We start from the raw sequence: 8,531 nt of genomic DNA, 5'->3' as shown, positions 1-8,531 counted from the left end.
ATCGTCTCGACATGGATTCTATCCTAGTCACCCAGCCCAAATTGATAAAAAAGCCAGCTCAAGACCACAGTCAAAGGTGGAGTCAAACATATGAAACCCAGAAGCAATAGGACTCTTTGTCTACCATTTCGTTGAGATCCTAGTTTGACAACCTTGTTTTCAGGTTCTAGTACATTCACTTTGAAGCCTTAGTTGGTTGAAATTGAGAACCATTAATCATTTCTATAAAAATTCACAATTTTAGGAAAAAAAAGAATCGAAGCTACCATAATCTGTTTGAAGAATAACAGTTGAACCAGATGCTAGGGAGAAGTTGTTCAAGCTCTTCATAGTGGATCTACTAGACAATAGTTTCGTGGCTTCCATTCATGGCTTTGATGAAGTTTTTCATGTGGCCAGTCCTATCGACTTCGTCACTAAAGATCTTGAGTTGGAAGGTGGCAGTACACTAAATGTTGTAAAGGGTTGCACAGAGACATCTGTATCCATGCTTATGGAAGAAGCAGAATTAGTGCATTTATGAAATCCATTAGATGTGTATCTCCTTACTGGATAGATACATAACTAGCCTTGGGAGCCACCACATAGAAAATCGAACCCAGAAAGCCCGAGTGCAATACTTGTAGAGGAAATCTGTAACAACTAAAAAAACGTCATTTTTAAAACATATATTCCAAGCAAACCAAGGAAAATTAGAAAAATCCAAGTCATGGGTTTTTTTTGGAATAGGGTGAATTAGATAAATCAAAAATGGTTTCCTCAATTTCATAATCGTTTGAGAGAAATCTGAGATTCTTCGGGACCCTATTTCGCTGACTACATGAGAAAAAAATAGTTTTAATTAATGCATAGAGACAGCAGTTGCGGCCATGCAAGAATCAAATCCGATTTTGGGATGCTATGGTGGTTTGAGGAATCAGGATTGTGATTTGTTTTCACTAAATCCATGGATTCGCTGCCACATAAGAAAAACGTGTAAAAAGGAGCGACAAAGGAGGCTTCATTGATGGCAATATTGTTTGTCCATGGTCAACATTAGTCCACAGCTCTGCTGCAATAGTAATTGATTGATTTGATTGTTAATTCACCATTAAAGTCAATACCTATCCAATGATGTATGGTTAATTGCTACAGTTAGAAGTTACAGGCCACTAATCTAGTTGGGTAAATGAGAATCTAAGAGCATACAGGGGTATTGAATTAATATATTATACGCATTTTTGTGGCACTGAAGACCCTGTTAACATATGATGTCATGTTTTCTCAACTAGTCTTGCTGTAAGTAGAGTTGATTTTCATTTTTGTTATGGCTTCTGCTCCATCTATATGCATTAACGTCTAAGAGCATAAAGAAACCCTTTACTCAACGAAGAGTTGATGATATCTGGTGGGAATGATGTAAATTTGACATGAGGCATTGCAATTATCACTGGATTTTGGCTCTAGTAAACCACAACATTGTTTCTTTCTCTTTGAATTCATTTTTGGTTATTTACTGACTTGGGTTGTTTGTTCAGGATTTTAGCTACAGAAATTGTGCACATTCTGTAGCTGAACATTGATTCTGTAGCTAATCGACAATTCTGCAGCTATGCATTTAACTCAATGATTTATCTGTCAAACAATGCATTCTAACCATTTCATCTGCTTACATCATCTTTCACTGTAGCATCATGTTCCCATGCCACATATTACATGACAATTTTCACTGTTTCATAAAAATTTCAAAACTGTCTAACTTTCTCATACAACATCAGAATTCGATGATTCAAGCATTGCTGGAAAGATCTCGACGAGATCTACAAAATGAGGAAGCTATTATTAGATTTTTAAATAATAAAGAATTAATAAATTGTTGAAAATAAACAACAGGTAACTTGAGGCACTACTTTCGACACAGGTATAAAATCTTTTGGTTTTCTTTCATGAACTTTTTTAATAGTACCGATTCTTATTTCTTTTATGTAAATTTCATTAATAGAGAAATTGATCACCTCTCTATTTTGATAAATTTACAATACATTGGAGAAGAAGTACTAGTTTTTTGCAGGTCCCAGGAGGAAGAACAAATGATCATAAGCAAATAGTGTCTCTCAGAGACCACATTTATTTCACAAGAAAATGATCAAAGCAGCAATAGAGATGAAACATCAATGCATGAGCACATGCTAATGCATATCAAATCCAACAGTTGAAAACCTTTCAGATGCTAGTGTTTCCATTGCATCCATACTCCTTCAATCAATAAAACCTTCATCTCATTTCCTTTGTAGTCGCATCACATAGCACTTAGTTAGTGAATAAAATTCTCATCTCATTCTCCTTCACTGCTCATTTTTATTCATAGAAACTATATTTTCCTGCCTTTCTTTCACTAACTCATAACCCTTTTCATAAATACATTCAGCTTACTTACATGCTGATTTGTCCTTTTACTTTCCATTCACTTGTCATTTTCCTTTCCGTTAAATAAACCTTGATCCATTGCAAAATTTTTCATTCATAGTGCTTCAAAATCATTATTTCATGCTCACGTTAGATGATGGAGGATTCCTTAAAGCATTCCTTCTAACAAGCCTTGGACTATCGACATCGACACATTATCTAGGTTCAGGGCTAGAGTCCTCATTAATACCTTGAGGCTTGTATGCCTTAATGACAGGCTCTCTCGCCAAAAATCATGGGAATACATCAATGTCCCTTGATCGTTGGATCTTGCAAGTGGCTCGACATCAGCTCATTTATTCGCTCTTCGCAAGATGTACTTAGGTACCTTGGCATTTGTTGACATTAATGGCGAGTTTGCCTTGCATTGGTTAATGACATTCATCAATGGTCGGTAATCCAATGACCTCTCTTCATGCTTGACACCAACACATTTATTTGCATGACTAGAGTTGTACCATCGATTTTATAGCGATTGAAGGCTATATCATTTCATCATTTTGCTACAGATACAACAGATTTAGTAGCAGAAATAAAGAATCCACTTCATAACCTCATCCACCATTTATGCAACCAAGAAGCAGATGAATTCTACATTTCATTCCATGATCGAGAAGCAGCCACACTCTTCAATTTCCATAACTCATGCACATTGAAGGTAAGTGAAGGTATGTGGTTTTCTATTTTTTAGTCATGCAATTCCTTAAAATACTAAGATTGTAACTTTGGGAAATTCCTCACTTCCTCTTTCACATTTTCATATCTTTAGTTGGGGGGAAGGGACATCATTTCATATTCATATATCATACACCATCACACTTTTTCATTTCATCCTAACATACTTGTCCTAATCAATTATGATTGTATTATGGTTCAAAAAGTTATATGATTTGCAAATAATTCCTAAATTATGAGCGCACTATATGGTTGATTTTAAAGATGCATTCTTAAATATGTTCAATGAATCTTGCTGCAACAAAAAGAAACAAGGTATTGAAACATAAGAACCAATACCAATTAGAATTTGGTTGAAACACAAGAACCAACCAAACATGTTGCAATTCAATGTATGACAATGACTACTTTACAAAAATAAATAAAAGTGTCAAATGCAAAGTTTAAGGACATATGATATAAGCCAACCTCATTCAAAAGCAAAGAGGTTGCGAGCAAATCAAAGGAAGTAATGCAATATTTGCATGAGGACATGCAATTACTCTAGTTGGGGGGTATGTTGGGCCTCCAAAATGTCTTTAAAATTATATCCACTTTCACCTTTATCGCCACCATTTCACTCACATGTCGTAACTCATAGCCATATAACCTTTCATTAGCCACCATTTTCATAAATATATGGGTTAGTATCCTTATTTATCAAAGTTATTTATTTTATGTGTTTAAAGTGAATTTATGATTACAAACTAGGAAATTAACACGATTTCATGTATCTATATATGTGGCTTGAGTTTCATGACATGTGTAGGTCATTTGGAAGCTTCCAAGGCACCCTTATATGGCTTCCAATGCTCAAATTAGAATTCTCTTCAAAGGAGATTTGGATAAAGGTCAAAGAAGGATATGTGTCCTATTTGGATTGTAACTCTATGAGGTGTCTCATCATTTCTTATTTGGATTAGGACTCTATGAGACACTTACAGGATATGTGTTTCATTATGAGCTATTTGGTTGTAAATATATGAGATTTTAGTGGATCCTCATTAAATAGGGTAGCTTCTTATGTTTTTGTATAAATGGGAGAGCCCTCTCCTTTGAAAGGCATGTGTAAAGTTGGAGAAATGCTCATATTTTTAATAGAGATTTTGGAGCTCATACTTGGAGATTTGAAGATTTAGTTTTTCTTGCATATGGAGCTTCTTCACTTGCCATCCTCATACACCATTGGAATGGCCATCTAATTATTGTGAGATTTAATTGCTTTTATGGATTAAAGTTCATTTGCTTTCTTAGTATTAGTTTTAAAATGACTGTGTAATATTTGCTTTTCCAAAAACATTTCAATATGGAATATTTATGTATTTTCTAATTGGATTAAGTTTGAGGCAAGGGCTCATAGTTATTTAGTTTCCTTTCATGTTATGTTATTTACTTTCTTAGATCAAACTATCAATTCATTGTATAATTGAATAAAGGATCAGGCCAAGAAGGTTCAAATTGGGTGATTGAATGTACAACCTATGCAATCATTGAGCTTTACTTTTTCATGCTTTTAAGATCCTCAGTTAATTGAATTAACTGATATTCCTAAAGATCATTCTAAGAAATTGATTTAATTATATTTCAAGATTGAATGGTTGAATATTTGATACATACAATTATTGCGTTATTTTCTGCACACTTTACTTGCTTTTCTAGGACATCAGAAGTTAAAGTATAAATAGTTGCTTACACATCATCTCAAGAAGGTAACACTTCATAATTGAATGCTGGAGTAACTAAGCATACATTAGTTGTTTTTTATTTCACAGGTTAGTTGAATTTCATTTTCGTTATTTGATTTCATAGATTATATGAATTGGTTTTCATTATTTTGTAGTTAGATTGATCTAAATTGAAAGACAATTTATAGCACATATAGTGCATGCATGCTTCACAGGTTTACAAAACCCCTGGGTTGAAAAATTAAATGGTAGACAATCACTTTGCCCCCACAACTACTTCAATGAAGGTAATTCGCATGTACACGTAACTGTCTTTAAAGAAACCAACGTATATCCAACAAACTTATGATTCAGTTAATTCATCATATGTTGATCTTTAATCAGTGCATCAATACTTCATTAAATATATAAACAATAACCATGTGCAGTAATAACATAATAAACCATCACACATAAGCAACAGACATGAACATCAATATTTAAGGTGGAAACCCAATCCGGGACAAAAACCACCTGCTGGTATCTTCTTTTAATATAAGAAAAACTTGTTTACAATATTGTATTGATGTAGACTCATACCAGTATGTAGGCACCCAAGTATAGAAGACTACAACCTTCTGTCATTCTCCAGCTTCTATTGGAAGGGAGCTACAACTCCCTAGCTCTTGTACTAGCCGATTCGTTTACTAGTACGTAAGCACCAATCTATAGAAGGCTCCAACATTCACTTGTTTTCTAGCTGCTAATAGAAGGGAGCTCCAAACCCTTGGCTCTTGTATTGGCCAATCCATTTACTAGTACGTAGGCACAGGCCTACAAAAGGCTCCAACCTTCACTCGTTTTCCAGCTGCTACTAGAAGGGAACTCCAACCCCGTGGGTCTTGTACTAGCCGATATGTTTACTAGTACGTAGGCGCCAACCTATAGAAGGCTATGACCTTCACTTCTTCCTCCAGGGACCACATTTCATAAATTTTCAGACTAGATACTCCTGGAATAGAACACCACAATATGAAGGCCTCGTTTCATCAAATTTTCATACTGGACCCATCAGTAACATTGGAGCTCAAAACCAATCACCATTGCAATACAACCAATCATTGAAAATCCATCATCACTGAAGCTCAAAATCAATCACCAGTGCAATACAACCAGTCACTAAAAAACCATCATCACTGAAGAAAATCACAATCAATCAATCTCAATATTCAGAACACTATCACTAGAACATAGAGCAGAACCCAAAACTCTGCATCAACAACCAGAACCCACTACAACTTCAAAAATCATATTTCATAATTTATATGCTACTTCAATGTGTCAAACCAACATGTATACATGCTTTTGTCAAAGTAAACCAACGTATAGATCTATAAATACTAACTTAAAACTGTACAGCTACTCTAGACTTCAGTCATACCCAGATCATAACATTTACAGAACAAAATATGCATTAGTATTCAGATCTAAAATATCCATGATCAAACCATATAATGATAAGTCATTTCAGGCCTTATGATCTCAATCCATCATCCATCATCAACCACTTAGGTGCATCCTTAGTTCAGATCAAGAAAAGCACAAGAAACCCATAACATGCATATTTTCTTTTGATCTCACTCTTCATAAGATATTCATTGCTTGCACTCCCATATCCTTTTGATCTTCTCCTCCTTATATAGTTTTAGCCATTTCTCAATACCTCATACCAAAACCACTTAGGACCAATACCTCAGACCAAATACCTCAGACCAATACCTTGGACCAAAACCTTGATTTTCCATCGCATATGCGCTTTTCTTTCTATGAAAGTGCGTGTATATGTATACGATATTTTTGTTATATGGACCTATGTGTACATGCTACTTGGAAAAAGTGAACCAACATATACTTCTTAAATCACTCTCTTTCTTCAATCTCTATAATCCTTTGTTGTTAACTTGTTTCACTGTGAACTGTCATCTATGTGAGTTTCCATCAAGGACAACACTTGTATCATAATGCCAACAATCTACCCCATTGACTTGATGGCAACAACAACACCAAGACACTCTCCCCCTTTGACATCAAGGGAAAAGGATGGACCAAGATATTCTCCCCCTTTGATATACATTATGTTGTCCATGCTCCCCTTAAGTACATGCAGAGTCCACAAAGATATTTTTTCAAAAGAACAACATGACTCTATAAATCAACTAAGTGAGTATGACTTCCCTAAGACCAATGACTCATACATACATCAATCACCCAACCAAGTGGGGATACACCAAATTTGACTCATCCACCCAACCAAGTGGGGATATACCAAATGTTTACACATGACTGAAATAACAATTATTACATCATCCTTCCCATGAATAGTGGGGTTACAAATTAGGTCTTTTCATGACCTTTACATCAAATGATATACATGAAATTTACAACAAGGATAAACAATCTAAACAAGACCATGATAGTCATCAACAACTATCATACACCATATATGATCTGCAGCATCAACATCTGTCAACAACATCAAGATCAACAACCTATATATTTCCATTATCAAAAGAGTCATCTGAATCAAAGCAACTATGTGAATCAAGAAATATAAGAATTATAATGTACCAAGGTCTTCTATTATAATTCCAACATTGAATTATTAGAAACATATGATCCCCTTGAACCTGTGCCAACTGTTCACTGTTAGATTTGATTATTGCAAATATCAGCAAGAATCATCAAGACATAGTCATCAATCAGATATACATCAACTTTTTAACAGCTTATGAGGACCAAAACACTTCCACATATCATCAGCAGATTGTAACCATCATCAAACAGAACAGATAATTGACTGAACCATATTAGACCCCTTTTCCCGAGTCTATCCCATTAGTTTTTTCCTAAAAACCCCATATACACGACTGTGCGCCTTCTAACTTGCATATATACATGACTTGTCTTCATGATAGCTGCGAATGAGAATTAGAAATTTGAATTTTCACACTTTCAACTCCCCCCGACTCTGTTATTTTTGTATACTGTTCTATTGCACATCTTTCTGATTGTAATTCCTTCTTCTTCCATATCTTCGAGTGTGATGATGTTTTCTCCTTTTGGTATGGTGGTCGAAATTTTCTCCTGCATTCCTTTGCTATATGTCCAAACTTGTTACATGCATAACGTCTTACATGTTTCATGTTCCTTCTATAGAAATCAATGGCTTTGTGACCAAACATATTGCAAGAAAACCAATATCCCTTAAAGTACCTGGAAGCTGATGATCTTTTTGTGTGACGGTTATTAGCTTGAACCATTCTACTCTTGCATCTGGCTACAACATGTCCAAAATTATGACATACAAAACATTCGACATTATTCATCGGAGGAAATAACTGACTATCACTTCCATAGTTAGGAGTAAAAGATTTTCTTTCCTTGGTTGTTGATGGGGTTGACTTCTCATCTCCTTGTTGAGCATTTCAGATTTTGCATTAGAGTTCCTTGCCTCATCTTGAGAGCTAGATTCACCTTCAATAGATTCATGAAAACCAAGACCAATTTTGATGGTAGGAGACCTTTGACTACTAAGAATATTATCCAAAATCTTAGTACTATCTTGAAATCATAACAATTTATCCTTTTCTTCTAGTTTACCTTTTAAGGTATTTACCTCAACCTGATATTGTTCTTCCTTTTCAAGAT

The sequence above is a fragment of the Pinus tabuliformis genome, chromosome 5_1 (assembly GCF_031772625.1).
Source record: "Pinus tabuliformis cultivar Carrire ecotype Pingquan chromosome 5_1, CPIR1, whole genome shotgun sequence".
In the NCBI taxonomy this organism is placed as follows: Eukaryota; Viridiplantae; Streptophyta; class Pinopsida; order Pinales; family Pinaceae; genus Pinus; species Pinus tabuliformis.
This window is presented reverse-complemented; position numbering follows the sequence as displayed.